The sequence below is a fragment of the Canis lupus genome, chromosome 2, assembly GCF_003254725.2.
Source record: "Canis lupus dingo isolate Sandy chromosome 2, ASM325472v2, whole genome shotgun sequence".
NCBI classification, from domain to species: domain Eukaryota; kingdom Metazoa; phylum Chordata; class Mammalia; order Carnivora; family Canidae; genus Canis; species Canis lupus.
Genome location: NC_064244.1, coordinates 14,554,255 through 14,575,243, shown reverse-complemented (window position 1 = coordinate 14,575,243; position 20,989 = coordinate 14,554,255).

The following is a 20,989-nucleotide window of genomic DNA, read 5'->3' as shown; positions in this document are numbered from 1 at the left end:
CACAAACCCCAAAGACTAATTGAATTAATCATTTTTGGGGGTACATATTGGCCATTTGGGTTTGCTCTTTTAAAAAAGCATATTCATACTTCTTTTCCATTTTTATGGAATGTTTTTGTGTTTCTGACTTGTAAGACATTTAATCTATTATATTATCAATGCTCTATCTGCCATATGTACCTAAAAGCTCTATTCATAATTTTTCTTTTTACTCTGTTTCAAAGTCTCTAAAAAATGCAAAGAATAAAAAGTCTTACTAATTCTTTAGTAGCCAAACAGTATTTTTTCCTTTTAAAGCTTCTGAGTTCTTTGTCTTTACTTCAATTTATTTGATCTCTACAACCCCTAGGTTATAAAGATGATCTGCAAAACACTTTTCTAAGTTTGTATTGTTTCATTTTTAAAGTTGTATTTATTTCCTATTGTTTTACTTTTAAATCTTTTAATATAATGGAAATTTACTTCTGTGTATGGTGTGAGGTAAGATCTACTTCTTTTTCTTATTAAAGGAGAGCCAATTTTGCCTATACCATTTATCAAATAAAATTGTTATTTCCCACTGAGTTGGAGATCCCTCTGTTAAACATCAAATTCTTGTATATGCCAGGATTTCTCTATTTCTGTTCGACTGATCTATCTATATATTCTTATGCTAAATCCATACTGTATTTATTACAGTGGCTTTAGCATATGCTTTAATATCTGCACTGAGGTAATTCCTCTTCATAATTTTCTTGGTTTTTAATCATTTATGGTTTTAGAATAAGCTTTAATAATTTAATAGTTCCTCCCAAGTTTAAGAAAAAGCCATTAGGATTCTAACTGGAATTGTATTAAATTTCTATATTAACTTAGGGATAATTAGCATTTTTGTGTTTTCAGTTTTCCCATTAAAGAACATGCTATAACTTTTCATCTATTCAGATCTTGTTCTGTATTTAGATGCAATATAAAGACATATTTTCTATACTTTTCTTGTTAAATCTATCTCAGATATAATTTTAAGAATGAAGACTTCCCCCACCCACTTCTGTTGCTATGTTACTATTGCAGAAGTACTGTTATTGAATTTTATGTTTTTATGTCATGTCCAGCTAACTTATCAAGTTACAGTAAGTTCTTTTTACCCCGGAGTAAAAAAGATTTATGCAACTTATTCTAATTTTGTATTTTTTTGCATTTGTTGTATATTTCTCAATTTATCGTCTGTCAGGAATCATTTCATATCTTATCTTCCAAGATTTTTATATCATTGTTCTTATTTCATTCTCTCTAGGACCTCTGAAAGAATAATAAGTGAAAATAATCTAGTTCCAATGGAAATGGCTTTAGCTTCTCACCATTTAGAACTGCACTTCTCAATATGGTAGGTAGCCAGTTACTGTAAGTGGTCACTTACATTTATATCTAAATTAAGCTTAAATAAAATAAAAAATACAGTTCCTCAGTCCAACTGGTCACGTTTCAAGTACTCAATAGCCATGTGAGCTAGTGACTACTGTGCAGAGCAGCAGTACAGATACAGAGAATTTCCACCATCACAAAAAAATCTGTTTGGACAGAGCTTACTTAGAATGATGTTCACAGTTGACTTTTGGTGTGTGGTATTTATCTTAAGTAGCTTCTTCTTTCCATTCTTCTTTTCTTCCAGTCGTTACTAAGAATGATAGCTGGATTCAGTCAGTATCTTTGATCTGATCATTTTTTCCCTTTAACTTACTAGTATAATAAATTATATTGATACATTTTCAGATTCAAGGTTGTCCTCTATGGTTTTTAATGGGATTTCATCTGTATAAGCATATGGAGGATCTTTAATAAGTTGCACTTTCAGGCTGTCTTTTGGAAACACTCCTTCTCACTAACAGTTGGGTCACACCCCACTACAACTCATTATTTGTCATAATACATTCCCCTCATTGCCCTCAAGGCTAGAGCAGAAAACAGACGAGGTCTGTAGAGAGACATACCTGGTTTTCCCAGGGTACCAGTCTGCATTCTGTTTTCCAGGTGGTGTAACTCTTTTTGAATAAAATATTAATGCACTCTCTGAATTCTCCTGTTCCCCATTTTTTTCAGGCTTTCTGTTTAGAATTCCCAGAATTCTGACTGCTACACTATGTCTCTGTGGGTTGATGCTTTTCAGTATAATTGTATATCAACATCTGTTTAAGTTTTGAAAATAATAACAATGGTAAATTCTTATGTAGAATTTAGTGTACTTTAGGCAATGTTCTAAATTATATACACACGCACAGAATACAAATATATATTTGTATAATATGTAATTACAATTTATATCATTTTCTGTAATATATATTAACTCATTTAATCCACACAAACCCCCCTGTGAGTTATATAACTTTTTATTATTGAGAATAACTGAGGCAAACAGAAATTTAATAATGTGCTCTAGGTCACCTAGCCTAAGTGGCAGAGTGGGATTTGAACCCAGGCGATGTAAAATATTTTCATATATGCTCTTTCATTTGATCCTGTGAAAGCTCACGAGGGCCATTTTTAATTTGCATGAGGAAACTTATCCTTAGAGACAGTAAGCAATTTTCCCAAACTCACTCAGCCAGTGAACGCAGTGCTTCTCCATCTATTATATCACATGGACGTTTCCACACAAGAACAACCCTGTCAACTATAAACACACCAAAATAGAATAAGGGCTTTGAGCACAGGGATGGTTTATTGTAGAATCCACCCCAGCTGGGCACTTGGAACTCTGGAAGAAAGAAAATCAAAAACACCAATGTTGTTAACACACTGGATGCCCACAGGCTGTTTTGGAGGAGCCGCAGACTGCCCATCAGCTTCGGCATCCTGTGGGCCACGGTGGAGGATCGCTGTGCCCACAGGAAAGCCACTGAGCACAGTGAGAAGCAGTAGCACTGTGGTGGGTAGGATTGTGGATGCTGCGGGGGAGAGACAAGCCCCAGAGAGCATCTGAGGCCTGAGTGGAGACTTGTGTTTGTCTCTGTGGGATGCCTCCAGGGGATGCTGAGGGCAGAGAAAAAGCGAGGGAGGTCTCACATGGAGCCGAAAGTCCTGCATCAGCAAGTCGGGGAAATGAATGTCCTGTCTCAAATGTGGGGATTAATGTTGTGTGAATTTGCTTATAATCCAAACCTGATGAGCTTCAGGGGCAGTGGGGAAAGTTGTATCATCATTTCTCCTCATATACAAATAAGGTGGAGAGATTCTGATGGTGGATGGAGAAGGGCATCACAGGAACTCTCAGATGGGAAATGTAAGATATTACAGGAGCTGAATCCCAGGGGAACTGTGTTCACAAACCTCGGGGAAGTAAGGGGCAATTGTGTGCAGGGGGAGAACTGATGCCTCTGAACAGAAAAAATAAAAAATAAAAAAGAATGTAGTCAGGGAAATGTTACATAATATAGAGGAGAACACAGGAAGTGTGGTGGGAAAGGGGGCAAGAGGAGACTGTGAATGCTGATAGGGGTGACTGAGAATATCCTTCAATGCTCTATGAAGAAGCTCAGCTTCAGAAGGCCAACAGGATAAATCCCTATTGAACATGGTACAGTAACAGGATCAGATCCTCTAGTCAATTGTTCTCAGAGTTTATTGTGCAGTGGAATCACCCAGAGGGTTTCTGATTCAGGAAGTCTGGTGTGGGATCTAAAGATTTGCATTCTTAACATGTTCCAGGTGATGCTGATAGGACTGATCTAGGGACCACTATTTACCACTTCCATTGACGTAATCCATGGAGTTTGGAAAACAGACCACAGACAGGGAGGCCAATGAGATGCCTGTCTTTTACTAGAGTCTTCATCAAAATTGGAAGTCTAGAAAAGGGAATGATTTGTTAGCCATTTCTAGGGTAGGATAACAATTTCTTGGTGACCAACTGAATGCAGGAGATGGGATGGACCAAAGATGACTCTGAGGTTTGTATGTAATTGAGGATGTGGGTGGTGAAGCCACAAATTGAGATCTGGAATACAGGAAGAAGAATCACTTTAAGGAGGACTCAAGGACAAGCCACGGTAGGGCAGATGAGGGCAACAAGGTGAGGCACTGACCAAGTTCATTCTGAACATATTGAGTATAGGATATGGGCTTTCAGGGAAATAATCAACAGAAAATGGAAAATCATGAGGGAAACTGGGACAGAGCTATAGATTAGGGAGTCAGCCCTATACAGAGCATGAGTAACACCATGGGAATGGTTGGGGTTTTAAGGGATGAAATTTATAGTGAGAAGAGAAGAGGGGCATGGATAGACCCTTGGGGGGATGTTATATAGTGAACTGTGTCCCCCCAAAAGATATTCTACCCCCAACCCTAAGATCCTGTGAATATGACCTTATTTGGGAATAGGATGTTGGGAGATGTAATCAAATTAAGATGAGGTCATAGTGGAATAGGATGGGGCCTGAATTCAATGACTGATGTCTTTATAAGAGAAAGGAAAGCAATATTTGCATACAGATTTGGAGAAGACACAGAGAAGAAGGCCATGTAATGACAGAGACAGAGCTACATGCCATGGTTTGCTAAGAATGCCAAAGCCTGTGAGGAGCCACAAGAAGCTAGAGAGAGGCATGGGACAGAATCTCCTTCAGAGAAGCAGGGCCCTTCTGACACCTTAATTTAGGACTTTCAGCTTCCAGAACAGTGAGAGAACAAATTCCTACTGTTATTAAGACACCTATTTCATGGCACTTTGTTATAGCAGCCCCAGGAAGCTAACACAGGTAGCAACAAAATCTCAGGGGTGAAGGAAGAAGAGGAGCTGCAGGAAGATGCGAGGGGGGAGGGGCAGCTGAGTCAAGAGCAAAGAGTCTATTAAAGTTTGGCAAGTAGATTTTTGCAGTGGAAAGATGGGAGAGGAAGCTAGGTTTCTAGGAGTTGGAGAATACATAAAAGATGAGGAAGTTGTAAACGTTCATACAGACTACTCTTATCAAAAAGTTCTGAAAGGAAAAAATAGAGTCCTCTCAATGTGAGGAGGGAAAACACGCCCAGCCCAGGCATTGGCACCATTTGAGTATTGTAGAGAGTCTGCTGGACTAAAGGCACCTCCGCAGATGAAAACACTTGAGATGGGGTGGTCCTACACTCATTCTCCAAAGTGTTGGGACATTATCCAGTAAATTCATACTGAAATTGATAGACTGTTCTATGTATCTCCTTGTTTTTCCCATGCTCCCATTTAGAAATTTCTTTGTCAAAACTCCTCAAAGTTTTCAAATTGATGTTTCTGTGAGAACTTCCTGGAATCCCTGTCTCATGCAGAAGGACTCTCCTAAGACACAGAAATGGTCTCCTTCTGTCAGGGATGTCAGAAACATTAGCACAACGTCAGTACAATTTAACATGCCTAACTTGAGGATCCCTCGAGTTCAGTTCACAAGCAAACCTTATTGTGGAAACCACTTAGCATGAACGGCCTTTGGTGGCATGTGTCCTCGTCTACCACCAGTCACATAGTCCCCAACACGACCCACCACACTACATCATGTTCCCAGTTCTGTTGTGGCTGCTGCTGTGGTAAAATCTTGAGAAGGAAGAGAGCCACTCATAGTGAACAGCCTGCAGGGAAAGAGGATGAGCTCAGGGGGGTCCAATGTAGACCCCGGCCTCACCAAACTAAACTACATGGGTCCTCGAGTTAGGCATGTTAAATTGAGGAGAAGAAAGCTGACATTTCCCCCTTTACTGGACAGTGTCTCAGGCTCTGAGGCCTCCTGGAAAAAAGCCTTGTACAAACTGCAGGGCTCTGTGGAAAACCAGGTGAGTTTGAACTCTGGCAATCTTTATTACCAAGCCTGGTGGGATTACCCTGGATCTTTCCAAATAAGCATGGCACCAAGCTGTGAGAATATTTGCTATGTTAAGCTTCATTTAGCCTGTGTTGACTTCCTTTGTTCTCTAGTTTTTTTAGAACACCCAAAACCAGACCAATCAAATTCACAAGACCCTTCGTCCTATCTAAAATAGTCTCAAGATGATTCTGTGAATACCGGGCAGTGATAATTATTACAATAATCAGAGAAGAGACTGTTGATTCCTTAAGCAATGTACCAAGTTCTTCAATGCCTGATCTTATTAGGTCCTCAAGACAGTCCCAAAGAGGTGGCAACTGACAAGATTCCAGTGAAGTTCTTCTGTTTCCCCTAATTCACACTAGTTTCTGAAAGGGCTTCCAAGTCACATTGCCATAAACAATCACAGTTTCAAAGGGAATCCAGCATTTACTCAGGTAAAATTGATGAATTTGATTTCTATATTCAAATTGATATCTATTGAAAAATATTCTCTGGTAGTCGAAGTGGAAGCAAAAATCTTCTGCTGGAGGAAATAGTCAAAGGTGGTGGTGATAGGTGGTGTAAGCAGAGGAGGAAGAGAAGAGGCAGGTCTGCAGCAAGACAGAAGAGAAGTGGAGCCTACAAAGGAACAGCAGATGTGCAAGACCCCTGGGACCGGGAGCCCTTGGCGGTGACTCACTAGGCCCCCTGCTCATCCTTGGAAGGTACAACTGGATCAGAAGGCATGTTGTAAGAGAGCCCTGTGGTTGTTGTCTCTTTGGCCTTACAAAAACTTCCCCAGACCTCTCTTTCTTGAGTAATTTTTAATGGCTTTTTGGTCCCTTAAAAATCGATAGGCCTTGACAAAAATACCTAAAATACCATAAAACCTGAAAAAATTATGTCTGAAAAAAACCTTCAAGATTTCCCGTTCCAAGTTGTTCATCCTAAGACAAGACCTTAGGCCCAGAGATGGTAAGTGATGTCCTGAGGCCGCAGAGATGGGATTTAGTCTAGATTTCTTTGGTGTGGCACTCTTTCTAAGACGTTGCAATGCCTCTCACGTGGAAAAGTGTTGGTAAACACACAGAAGGATTGAGAGTTGTAAAACTGTATACTGGCATCACTTTTCTGTACTAGAGGGCAGAGTAGTTCTATGCCTTTATGTTCCATTTGGATCTCATGAATTAGGAATTGAGGACCATTTCTCATTGCTCTAAACTGTATCTTTTAAAACACCAGCGGGCTTAGAAAAAAGAGACTGTTTTCTGCCACTTTGTACCCACTTTTATTTAAGGAAAATCACGTTGTTAATTACCTATAATTCTTGTCTGTTTATCCAAATAGAATCTCTACTCTATATATCATGTTAACTAATATACACTATTGGTAACTATATACAAGAAAAAAATAGTGAAATACCACCCTAATGTTAAGATTTTGTGTGAGTGTGCTGGGTATTTTTAGGTTTTATTGTTGGTGGTTTAACTTTGGCTATTTCAATTTGGTTTTCCCCTCAACACATGTAAATGATAGCTTCAAACCAGGAACAATAAAAGAATGGATGAACAAGCAGAGGCATATTCATGCAAAAGAATACAATTAAAAAAAAAGAAGCAATAAAAAGAAAGGAACCACAGGGCTGGATCTTCCAACCATTGTACGGACAGAAAGAAGCTTTAAGTAAAAAAGCACAAATGATGTTGTTCCACTTCCACAACTTTTTAGAAGAGAGAAAAACTAATCCATAGTGGAAACATATCAGAAAGGAGTTCTTCTGGGAGTTAAGCGGAGGCGAGAATTGACTGGGAAGGGGCACAGAGCAAACTCCAGGGGTGAAGATAAAAGTTGTTTGTATTGCTAGAGATTTGGGTTACGAGCATGTATGTATATCCCAAAACTCAGCCAATGCACACAGAAGACCTGTGCATTTCATTGTACATAAATTCTCCATCAAAAAACCCCCTGCAAACAGATGCTGAGCTCTCATTAATGATAAGCATCTGGAAAAATAGAGGATAGTGTACTGATGACTGTAATTTACTTCCCAGAGCATCATGAAATAAATAAAAGAGATTGGTGAGCAGATAGGGAGCCAGAAAGGTATGTGATTTCAACACAGTAAAATGTCAACTGTAGAATGTTAGTGGTAGGTGTCCATTATAGAATTCTTTCAAGTTTGGTGTATGTTTGAGCATTTTCATAATAAAATGCTGGGGAGGAAAAGCCATGTAAGGTGAGGGCAGAAGAGAACAGGCGCCTTCATTTCCCTTCCAGAAGGCCTTGGGCATCAGTAAGAAGCACAGGGCTTGGCGCCGGGGCCATTGTGAATCATGTTTTGATAGCCTAATGTTTCTATGGCAAGGACAGAAAGAAAGACTACTGGAGACAAAAGATCAAGTCCCTGTTCAAGCCGGGGGAAAACAAAACAAACACCTGCAGAAAGGCAGCAGGAAAAGCACAAATGTACCACCAACCTCACACAAGATTAGCCCAAGTTATCAGCAGAGACAAGCCGTGTAAAGGAAAGATAGCGCCTGAGCCAGCATGGAGGCTAATCTCTCCAGGAATTAAGGCTTCATTAACTTGTTTTCAGTGTTTCTCAGCAAGAATCCACAGATTTTAAACTTTGACCATTTGAATATTATTTCTTCATATCTTTAAGAAAAGAAGAAAAAAAACAACAACATAATTTGCCCTGCAGTGATTGATTGGCAAGGAAGACGTAATGCTGACTGCTCTTTGGATCTTGTCACTTATTGGCAACGTCCTTTCTTTTTCCCTCCGCGTCTGCACCATCCACACTGAGGGCAGGGACATTCACTTCTCCTATCCTTCCTTCAGCATTCCCCTTTCTTTTATTTGCTTCTTGAAGGGATCGGTAATGAAGGAAGGGTTGGCCAGGAAGCACCACTCTTTCTCCTCTCAGATCCTCCTGTCTGGATTCACTGTCTCCCAGAAACAGGCCATCATGTCCCTGAGGGAGGCAGAGGAGCGTCTTGTCCTTCTGTCCAGGGGCACTGCTTCCTCCTGAGATAGGGCTGTTGTGGAGCCACAGGAAAGAAGGCAGAGGCCAGAGGATCTTGGGAGCCTCCAAGCCGTTCCCAAAGGAAAAGTGTTTCCTGGAACAAGTGTGTGTGTGTGTGTGTGTGTGTGTGTGTGTGTGTGTGTGTGTGTTCTGGGGAGGAGTGAGGCAGATAAGGACCACAGAGAAGCAGAAACCATTCTTCACACAGTGGCCCCCTTCCAGGAACTTCCAAGGCCAGGCCCCTTAGCTCATGGGATCTTACACGGTAGTCTAGTTTGTGATTTGGGGATGCCCCCTCTATAAAATTCGAAAGAGATATCAAGTCTTCAAAACATGTCTGCAATTGCATAGTGCACACAGCAGAAGGAGTCTGGAATTCTGAATTGGAGAAACCCAGATTCCAGGTCCATGCTGTGGGTGTTAAGGCCTCAGGCAAGAGGGCAACTCTTGGAGGGCAGTGTCAGCGAGCTGTGGGCTCGCACACAGGCAGGAACGGTGTGAGGCTTCCATGGGACTCCAGTGCAGGCACTCCTGGCCATGGTGGTGCCTGCAGAATATTCTGGGTTTGCAAGAGAGGGTGGTGGTATAAAGGGGAGAAGACTGAAAGCATTGTCCTGCTCAGGGAAAAGTACTACTTAAATGACCACCCTGAGGCAGGGACCACTGTTTGGTGGGCACTTTCCTCCTCCCAACAGGCTGGGAGCTGTGATGGAGGGCAGGGATTACACCCATGTTCAGTTGTGAAACTAATTACCACCAACAGAGGCTGAAAACAACACATGGTTTCCATCTCACAGTGTCTGGGGCTCAGGCAACCCAAGGTGGCTCAGGGTCTCCCCAGGCTGGAATCAAGGTGTCCACAGGAGCTGTGAACTCATCCGAGGCTCAGGGTCCCCTTCCAGGCTCTCTGGTTATTGGCCGAATCCAGTTCCTTGCAGTGGTGGGACTGACGGTGCCATTTTCTTGTGGACTGGGTGGCAGGGGTCACTCTCAGCTTCTAGAGGCCACCCCTTGGGTCCTGCCATTGATCTGCTCACCCACAGCGTGGATGCTTAAAGCTGCAGGAGAATGGCTCTCCCTTTGAATCTCTCTCCAGGCAGGTACAAGGAGCCTTATACAATGCAACACATGTACTGTGACCCACGTATGCCACCACTTTACCAATCCAATGTAACCTAATCCTGGGGGTGGTTATCCCATAATATTCACAGGTCCCACTCTCTTCAGGGGGAAAGTTATACAGGATATGTACACCAGCAATGGAATCAAATCCTGGGGCTCATCTTAGCATTCTTATACCTTGGCCTCCCACTGGGAGAAACTGTTCTGAGCCTGGGTGGTAGGGAGGGGCCAAGGATGGGGCTGCCCACAGTTAGCAGGAGGCCTTGGCGCCTTCTTGGCTTCTAGAAAATGCCATTAAAGTGACAGGACTTTGAAAGGGGAAGTGGGGTAAAGCTAAAGCAGGTCTAGCCAGGTTTATTTCCTGAATTTTCTTTAGATCATGGATGCTTCAGTTATTTTTTTAAAAAAGAAAGGCTGTATATTGAAGAAGTATTGGCAGGGGGGTGGGGGTTGGGAGCAGAACAGGTTGTTTTTAATACTGCTTTTCTGACTCACGTGGCCCAGATCTATTTCTGAGACACATGGCATTATCAGATCGAGAGGTGTCTAGAAGTTGGGATGGAAATCATACCAGCCAGAAGAGAAGTTATCTCCCCTTTAAAGACCTCATTTAGAAGGGATACTTCCTTTAAAAGACACTCCTCGAGCTGTTTCATGACCTTATTGCCCTAGTTCGGATCTCTAACCATATTTGACTGAAATCCTTCAAGCTAGTGTTTCTTCTTTTTGCAGCCTTGGTGAAGGCAGAGCAAATGATTCATGGATTCACAGATGAGAGAGAAAGAGTGAGAAGCAGGAAGTTACAGAGAGGCAAAGAGAGGCAGAGATTTGTAAATCATCCATTCCTCATCTTAAAGACTAAAGTACCCTTAGTTTAGGGTTGGAGTATCTCCAAAGACCAAGGTACAAACCAAGTTAACTCTCCCAATGCCAGGAACAACCGAGGCAGGGAAGCAGAAACTAAGGCTAGCAGCGAGGCCGTCAGGCCAATGCTCACCATCTCCAAACATGAGTTCACTCCAGCCCTATATTTGTGTTCCTACCTTGGGCTCTTCTAGGTCTTTCCCGTCTACTTTTTGTTAGGGTTGCTTGGAGCAAAAGTATTCTGTAGGAGCTATTTATTGCCTGCTTACAATGTGCTAGGCTCTGGGGGAGCTCAATAAAGAGGCAGACATAAACATGTGGAAAATTAAATGGCAGGACCAAATGCAGCAAAGACAAAGGATGCCAGGGGGTGGTGAGTGATTAATTGCCAGAGGGCAGGGGATAAAAACCTTCAAGGAGTTCAAAAGAAGTAGTTATCACCTCATGCTGGGGTGCTGAGTCAGAGGCTGACTTGAAAAATTTTAGCATGGGCTCAGCTTTCCCTCCACCCTTTCCTCTCCCTCCATTCCCCTCTCCCCAGATCTTTTGGATATTTGGAAGTAGAGATGCTTTCCAAGCAAAGTTCAAAGAACAATTGTCAGTTGGGGGTTCCATCTAAACTGGCTTCCAAAGAACAACAAGAAAGTTCAAAGAAGTAGCAGCTTTTTAAAGCAATAATTCCTTTTTACTTGATGCTGTGTCTGTTTCAGCAGGAAGTACAGAAAGCCATGGATTGCTACCTTTTCATTAATGACTTCTATTCAAATAGAATCAAAATGCTTAATCACTCTGTTTAATGCCAGCTGGTCACAGGTGGCCAGCAACGCTGCTGAGTCTGACTTAACCTGAGGGACTAGAGAAGTCATTCAAAAAATGTTTATTGAGGGCAGCCCGGGTGGCTCAGCCATTTAGCGCCACCTTCAGCCCAGAGCATGATCCTGGAGACCCGGGATCGAATCCCAGCTTGGGGTCCCTGCATAGAGCCTGCTTCTCCCTCTGCCTGTGTGTCTGCCTCTCTCTCTCTCTCTCCTCTCTGGGTTTCTCATGAATAAATAAATAAAATCTTTAAAAGAAAAAAATTGTTTATTGAGCTACTACGTAGAGAACAAAGTAGACTCCGAACTTGTCTTTCTAGAACTTTAGTGTATTGGCAAAGAGAGAAGTAACAGGTAATCACAAAGCAGTGTGTTTTGGTCATCTATTGCTGTGTAAAAAACATCCTAATACTCAGTGGCTGAAGAAAAACCAATGAGTTTTCTTTGTTACAATTCCATGGGTAGACTGGATTCAGTTGTAGCAGCTACTTTCAGCTGGGAGCTTGGTGGGGCTGGAAGGTTCAAGATGGCCTCTCCAGGGTCATGCAGTAGTTTATCTTGGGTTTCTTGACAATGTGGCTGGCTTCCAAGGGACAGTGCTCCAAGAGAATGAGCCCCAATGTGCAAGTTGTAGCAATCATTTGCTTGTATCATTTTGATTAATGTTCCAGTGGCCAAAGCAAGTTATAGGACCAAGCCCACAGTCAATGTGGGAAAGAACCACATAGGTTATGAAAACCAGGAGATGTGGTTCTTTTGGGGCCACCAACATAACAATCCTTCACAGAGTGTGATGAATACTACCAGAGCAGAACTAAAGGCACACATGGGAGGGGGACCTAAGCCAGATTTACAGGTCAACGGTGGCTTCCTGGAGAAGCAGGCATTAACTTGAGGCATGAAGGATTGGTAGTTATGACAGGGCCTGCTGAGCAACCCCATAATTTGTTCATTCTTGGAACACCACTCAAAAGATTGGTATTAGGTATACCAAGCATATACAGTGATTAATTTTTTTCTATTCACAAGAATTAATCCATTGGCAGAAGACAGAACCATGAACACACTTTTCACGTGGCTGATTAGACTGCCACCATTTTTCTACTTGCTTCTACCCAAGTTCCCAGCAATATTAACCCTAATTTTTGACTCTACATAGCATTTCCAACTCTTGCTTTCAATTTGGTTGCTTTTGCTTTCAACTCCTTCAAATAGTTATGTCTTTAACGTTCATTGTTAAGCTTTAATTCTTATAAGATTATGACTTCCCGATTTCTCAGCTGATTTTTCCTGAGATTCTGAAAACCATGTAAATTCCCCAGAAATGACTGAGAAGGAATTTCTGCACAGGTAAACACTACTATTGTGGCTGAAACTAAGAATAAGAGGGGGAGTCAGGCAAATGAGGATAGAAGAGATAGATGTCATAGGAAGAGGGAGGGTCTCATAAGCCATTTTAATTTAGAGATTTATCCTGAGATAAATCGGAAATCACTCAAAAGTTTTAAAAGAGGAGTGACATGATCAGAATTGCATTTCAGAAAGACCTCCAAGGCTGAAGTGTGGACAATGGATTGAGACAGGGAGATCTGCTAGAAGGCTGATGAAATCATCCTAGAGGAAGAAAGTGGTCTGAACTAGGTGGAGGCCAGGGTGATAAGGACAAATGGACAGGTTTAAGAAATATTCAGGGGTGAGAGGAGTGCCTGGATGGCTCAGTCGGTTAAGCATCCAACTCTTGATTTTGGCTCAGGTCATGACCTCAGGGTCGTGGGACTGAGCCCCATGTCAGGCTCTATACTGGGCAGGGGGCCTGCTCAGGATTTTCCCCCTTTCCCTCCACTCCCCACACCCCAGTCCTTGTACTCTCTCTCTCTCTAAAAAAAAAAAAAAGAAAGAAAGAAGAAAGAAGAAAGAAAGAAAGAAAGAAAGAAAGAAGAAAGAAGAAAGAAGAAAGAAAGAAAGAAAGAAGAAAGAAGAAAGAAAGAAAGAGAAAGAAAGAAAGAAAGAAAGAAAGAAAGAAAAGAAAGAAAGAAAGAAAGAAAGAAAGAAAGAAAGAAAGAAAGAAAGAAAGAAGAAAGAGAGATACTTAGGAGGAGCATTTGACAAGGCTTTCTGATTGGTTAGGCATAGGACATGGGGGACTGGGTGAAGTTTTTGCAGACTTTGGTCTCCTCCCTGATGACCTGCTCAAGGAGCTACCCCAGGTCTTAACTGTTCAGAAAGCAGAGAGCAACATTATTTCTTCTTATAGCCACCCTTCCGCTCCCTCAGTGATTTCCCTTTGTGAACCCTCTCCCTCCCTCCTTATTCAATATCTGCCTTAAATTTGGGAGCTTCTTAAACAAAAGTTGTCATTAAAATTATGATTTTTCTACCATCATACTCAAAGCATCTCCCAGAGACAAATCTGTTCCATCATGTCTATTTTAAGTTTAAGCAGCACTTTATCTCATTCTTCTGTCAAGACAAGCCAAGACAGATTCCAGAGTGGAATTCCAAGATGCAGGGAAGCAGTAAAGAAGATGTCTTTTCACAGAGTCACTGCTAACCTATATGATACCTTTGTGCTTCTGAAAAAGGCACCCATTCTGCTTGGCCCATGCAGTGCCCCCTGATTTAGTTTCCAGGGCTTACAGCTGAGAATGCTGCCTGATTTGATGAGACAGGGCAGGGAGAAGCATGTTCATGATCTCTGCCTTCTGTAGGGAGACAGTTCTGCAATGGTATCTCACGTTTCTGTACTTCCTGGCAGCGGAGGCACTACCTTTTCAAGGACGTTTCTACAGCAAATAGCCTGAAAGACAAAGATAGCATCTCTGTCCAGAGAAAAAGCAAGCTTGTTTACTATACAGTATAGCAAAGGTTGCTCCCTCCAAAGCCACGGTCATGAGAGGGTTTGCTTGCCTCTCGTGATAAAAGATGGGAGTTCCCTAAGCACAGGGTTAAGGAGCTGTGATGTTAACCAGCTGCGTGTATGACATCCACCTGGATGTCTCCATCAGTACTTGAGGAGCCAAGGGAACTGATCCCCAAGCACAAAACTCACGCTGCCTCCCATGCTATCAAGGCCTTTGTCTCTGACCAGGAGCCTCATGCCTTCTCCCAGCATCCACTAACCAGTGGCAGGCTAACTTGTTAGCTCGTCAGTAGAGTAAAACCTCAGATCCTTCAGATTTCTCATGGAGCTTACCCTCTAACTGGGGAAGAACAAACTTGTAAACACATTAAGTAACTGTAAACTGTCAAAGTGTCAGGAAACAGATCAGGGGTTAAGACAGAGAATGAGGGGCAGGGAGGGGTGCAAAGATGGGTGGTAAGGGAAGACCTCTCACAAGTGGTACAATTAAGCAGACAGTGGCACCATTCAAATGTCCAAAAGAGGGAGTCAGCCAGGCAGGGCCCAAGGAGGCCAGGCAGAGGGAACAGCACGCACCTCCTAAGGCATATGTGAGGAATGGAGGAAAGACCAAGGTGGCTCCAGGATGACAAATGAGAGAGAGCTGTGGCCTGAGAGGAGGTGGGAGAAGGGGGCATGGTACGGTCACGCACGAATCCCTGTGTGTTGTGGAGGGAGCTTGGCCTTTTGCTAGAGTTTTCAAGCATGGAGTGAAGCGACCTGGTTGACCTCCCGGGAGGTCACTGTCTGGTGGAGCTCAGAGTGGTGTGGGAGAGGAGTGGCTCCAGGGATCACAAGGAAACACTTGGGGATAGAATGTAAACCTCTTGTGGTAACGTGGGGTGGTGAACAGCAACGCTAGAGATCTGGCCATCAAACACTGATGACGGGCTAGGGTGCTGGAGGTTTTAAACATGAGCCCAACTCTGTAGAAGAGGTTCAGGGCTGTAGAAAAACATCTCTAGATACAATTTATAAAACTAACATTGCCCCCAATGACTCATTTTTAGCAAGTTTGATTTTTCCCTTGGCGATGCCTCTCAGCACTCGTCTCGGACCACTCTTACTAGAAGCCTATAAAGAAAAGCTTAACTGTGCTAGGGACCTTGCTATTGGAAGGAACTTATGAAATGAATTCTGTCTACTCCATCTGTTTTGCAAGCTCTCAGAGCAGTGCTCTTATGGGAGGAGCGTGTGTATCACTGGGGTTAAGATGAGCTGCAGCAGCGGTAAGTCTACAACACGAGTCGTGCAGGCTGACGGGGCACTTGGCTCCACAAGACATTCAGGGCCTGGTGGAGGGCCGCGCTGGCTCTGGCAGCTGCACCATCTGTGCATGCGCTCTCCAGCAAGGGGAACAAAGGAGCAGATGAAACCCCCTGCTTTCTAGTTGCCTCAGCTCAGCAACAGCACATATCACTTCCACTTAGGATCCGCTGGCCAAAATTAGTGTTCTGGCTTCAATGTACTGGCAAGAAAGCTTGGGAAACGGGAAACATAGAAAGCACATGTAGTGTTTGGGGAACATTGTTCCTGCCATAGTGTATTTATAACACATTTAGGAACTAAAAGGGGGAGGAGATTACAGGGAATTTACTAAGCGGTGCCTTCTCGGTGTCAGAGAGGCTTTTGACTTTTGTCCCCATATTCATTTTCTGTTGCTACATAACAAATCCACCACAGACCTAGTGCCATAAAACAACACCCACTTACTCGCTCACAGTTCTGCAGGTCAGAAGTCTGGGTGGGCTCAACTGGGTCCTCTGCTCAAGGTCTCCCAAGCTGACACGAAGGTGCTAGCCAGACGGAGCTCTTCCTTGGGGCCTCTGGAGAAGGATCCACATCTGAGCTCCTTCAAGTCATTGGAAGAATCCGGGGCCTGGCAGGGGGAGGACGGAGGGGTCTATCTCAAGCTCCCTAGACCTGGCCTGTGAAATCCTCCTCGGTCTTCAAATCTCTTGGCCTTCTCCTTCTGCTACCAGTGAGAGGAAACCCTGTTTTTACAGAGTGACAGAGGAGATCTTGTGAGATTCTTAGGCCCTGGCAGGTCTAAGAAAGCTGGGTGGGGTCCTTCATCCACTTCTCAGGCAGACTTGGGAACAGAGTGGTGTAGTGGGTCCAGACTGGGGGCTGTGTCATGCTCTGAGAGTTGTCTGAGCCCCAGCATGGGGCAGAGGGGGTAACATTGCACCCGTGTCCTTGAGTGCTGTGGAAGGAGCAGAACCAGTAGAATTCAGGGGCTACATGGAGGGGAACAAAAGATCTCCCTGCGTGGATCAAGGGCAAAGGCCTGGATGAGATGCCATAAATTTTAGGGGGTACCAAATGAGCTGATGACACTTTGGGGCAGCTACTAGCTCCTCTGGTGTAATGTCAGCCCCCTAGAACTTGATATGATATAAGCCACAGGCTCACTTAAAAGAAAGGGTGAGTTCTTATCATCCAGGATATAATCTGAACAGAAAACTTGGTTGAGATGCAGACAAATGCTTTTGCCTGCATGGGATGGGCTGTATTTCTTATATACCTTTATTTCTGCAAGGGGGTCTGTATGGGTGTCATCATCAGGGGTCTCAAGGTTGTTGGCATTTCCTCTGAGTCATATGGGGAGCTCCATCAGGATTTGATCTTTGGGAATTAAAGAAGTAGAAGCTGGGAGAAAGCAATGACTAGAGAACACGATCATCAGTGGCATCCTGACACTCTTAGAAAACTAGGGTGGTATTTACAACAACTCTGTTTCTAAGACAGTAATCTCAATGTTTTGCAATACTTTGCCATTTTCCTCTTGAAGACATCATGCAATGACCAGGAAAATCACTGCCCATCAGCGCTTACCCAAACTCAAACACCTCCTGCTGGTCTTCAGCAGCCGCAGAGGGGCAGCCATGTTGCTCAGGCCCAATCGTAGCCTTGTGGGATCCTTCACTCAACAAGTGGTGGTGGTGGGGGGCAGGGTTCTATTTCTTTCCATTTGATTCCTTCCCCATAGGGCAGCAATTCTGCAGGGTGAGTCCTGGTGGATGTCTCTGACAGCCCACTCTGGACAGTGCCTCATGGTTTCTATTACTGGCTTTTTCTGGGGTTTCCAATGAGGGACCCTGAGGCCTATTGCACTGAAGGAAGAACACTAGTGAAAGTGTAGTGACCTCCCCTCCTCAAAGTCTTCCCAGGGCACTTTCTAGGCAGCCTATGGAACTGTGTGCCCTCAGGGGCAGGGGTGCTCACTTCAACTTGGTGGTGGGTCCCAGACCTGAGGCTGGTCAGGTAGTGTGTCTCCTTTCACAGGGTTTTGGTCATCTGTTTAAGACCCCAAGTCCTTGGAGGAGGAGGGGAGAGGTCAAAGGTTGAAATGGCATGGCTCTGATCCTTCTGCTTTGTCTAGCTCCGGGAAAGTCTCTTCACTGGTGCTCCTCTCCTACACTACCGCCCTCAAGGGTTCTGGGTAAAGATGGAAAAGGTGCTGTTTCTGAGTCCTACTCAATGCTAGGGCCATTGGAACTCCTACCACACGGGCCCACCCACCCATCAGCTGAGGCCTGCATAACTGCGTGGGCCATGTTCATGGTGAGTGTCATCTGGGGGTTGTACAGCGTCCCTGTCAGGAACATCTGTGCACCTATTTCAAGTGTACTTCCTGGAGCTCACTACTTTATACCTATTACAGAATGAACTGTGCTGCCCCCACTAGAGTCATATGTTGAAGCCCTAACCCCCCAGTGAGACTACATGCAGAGTTTGGACTTCTAAGGAGTGATGAAGGCTAAATGAGATCATAAAGGTGGGACCTTAATCCACTATGACTGGTGTCCTCATAAGGAGAGGTGGGGAGAACAGGAAGACAACTATACAGAGAAGAGGCCATGTGAGGTCACAAGGAGAAGGTGGCCATCTGTAAGCCAAGGGAAGAGGTCTCGGGAGAAGCCAAACCTGCCAACACTTTGATCTTGAACTTTTAGCCTGAAAAAGCTGAGAAAATTCATTTCTGTTGTTCTGCATCTAGTCTGTGGTATTTCATTATGAAAATGCCCTAGAAAACTGGTATAATGCTCCTGTGTTTTTATGATGGGGATACTGACACATGGTGGGGGGTGCTGGGGGAGGGGAGAGAGAGGGAGAGAGAGGCAGGGGGAACCATTCTATTCTAAGACATCCTTACTTTTTGGTAAGAGAGCTGGGCTGGGAAAGAAAACAGGAAATGGGACAGGGTAAACGCTGTTGAGTTTTATCATGACCCCACAGGATCTCCAACCTACGGGCTGCACCCTGCCTCTTTTTCCTAAACATCATCAGGAGCCCAGTACAGGGGCAAACGTTCCCCAACAGCCTCCATTTGCCAAAGAGGGTTTCTCTAGCTGGGAGCTTATGCCATTCTCACTCCGCTGGGACTCCCCACCGCCAGCCGCTCCCCAGCCCTCAGACAGGTGCTTAATGTTGAGCCCCTACTTTTCTCACTGAAGTTGGACGCACTGGCATTCCAGGCAGGCGTGTTAAGCTGGAACTAGGCACAAATAGCTCTCTGCATTGTTCAACTGGAGCCCAGCTCCACCAGCCTTTTAAAAATAGCAGGGCTGTGTTTGAAATTTTCCAGAGAAGACATGGAGGGTGTGTCTGTGTGCACCTGCCACGCCCTCCTGTCTGTTCATTCTAAGGAGGTGCAGAATTAGAACATTTCGGAAGGGGAAGGGGAAGGAAAGACCATTACCCCACCCACATGGCCGTGGCCCCACCCACACACGCCCCCATCACCTCGCTTCCCGGTGAGGTCCTCACCAGGCACGCGGCCTGGTGACCAGGCTTTCCTAAGAACTTGTCTCCCCGAAGCCACCAGCATGGACCCATAGGGGAAGTTGCATGAAAATAAATGCGTAGACTTAAAACTCAGTCTTACTGATTGAAATCAGTTGAAAAAAAGCAACACCGAATAAGAAAAAAGAAGAAATTAGAGTGATTTTATAAATGGGCCAGAAATGGCAAAGGCAAAATCTCTCCTGTCCCAGCTACCTCAAAGGCATGAAGCCACCCTGGCATGTGGGAGCAGGAGCGGGTGCACGGTGCCAGGGCAGGCTCCAGTCCTCCACCCACACCCCCCCATCCCTGACCCAGCTGGTTACAGCTCTGTCCCCAGCACAGGGCGAGACTCCAAGTGAGAGGACCCCAGGCGTTTGGACCCTCGGGAGCAAAAATAGTGGCACTTGCAAGTGACAGCTGGGATAGTTGGAATTGTTATGAGAAATTCCAAGAGGGCCAGACCCTTCCAGGGTAGCCCTGTGGGTGGAGGTAGAAATGAATCCTTCATCTGGGGAAGGAAAAATGTTTAAAGAACCCTGTCATTCCCAACCATCAGCTCCAAGTTCCAAACTGAGCAAAATTTGCCTTTGCAAAAGGAAAGAGAAGCTCAGCTACAAACCCTGTGTCCAGGAAGTGGTTGGCATCACTCCTGCAAGGGCTTCCATACCTTTTTGCAAATCAGGCCACCTGATTCCTACTGCTACCAGCATCACCGCAGCCACCTTCAGAAGCAGCTCTGCTTGTCCTGGCTGCTCCAAGACAGCTGTCCTCTCCTATGTATCCCTCATGCGACAGATGTTTTATCAGAAGACAAAGCTCAATTCCTGTATCTCTTCTGCTGCCATTTTGGCCACTTTTCTCCCCTTCCTGCTTCCTGGGGCTCTCTCCCTTCTATTTTCTACACAAAGCATCAAGTATTGAGCATTTAACTGCAACAGCGTACCAGTCACTGGCTCAGGAGCTGTGCAGACTCAGTCATCATCACTGCCCTGAAGAGTATTATCTTCAATCTACAGAGGACAGAATGTGGGCAAGGAGAGGTGCCTAGTTTGACCAAGGCCGTACATCTAGTTAGCACCAAGACGCGAGCCGGCATCGTCTGGCCTCACCGCTCCCTGCAACCTCTCAGGCCCGCCTGTGGCATCAGGACCACGCGGGGATGGCTTTGGCAGAGGGTCCCTGAGTGTAAGATTTCAGGAGTGCTGCCAGACTCAACCCTCACCTAGTGGATTTCCAAGCCAGGGCCTGCTGCCCCCTCCCCCTGGGTTGGGGCGCCCCATAGGCCCGGGCCCAACTTCCCTGCAGCACTTCATGGTCACCACCACCACACACTGCAAGATTTGGGTGGCAGGAGGAGTAAGCCCTCTTATAGGAGGGTTAGGGACCCAAGTCCGGTTAGTCACAAAGGTGGAAGTGGCCCCAGAGAGAAGGGGGGAGGGGATGTCTTCTCCTAAGATCAGAACGTGGACTCCTTAAGTACATTCTTTGAAAATCTCGGCAGAAACTTGGAGCTTCCACATGGGAGGAAACCACCTGGGCCTAGCTCGTCTCAGGACACACTGCTCATGTCCACACTGAATCCTTCCAGCTGCGACAGGCCAGGACACAGACGCATCCTGGCTAGGGAGCTCTCTGCGCTGCCCCCGGGCCCCGCAGGGCTCTGGGGAAGGAGGATCAGAGC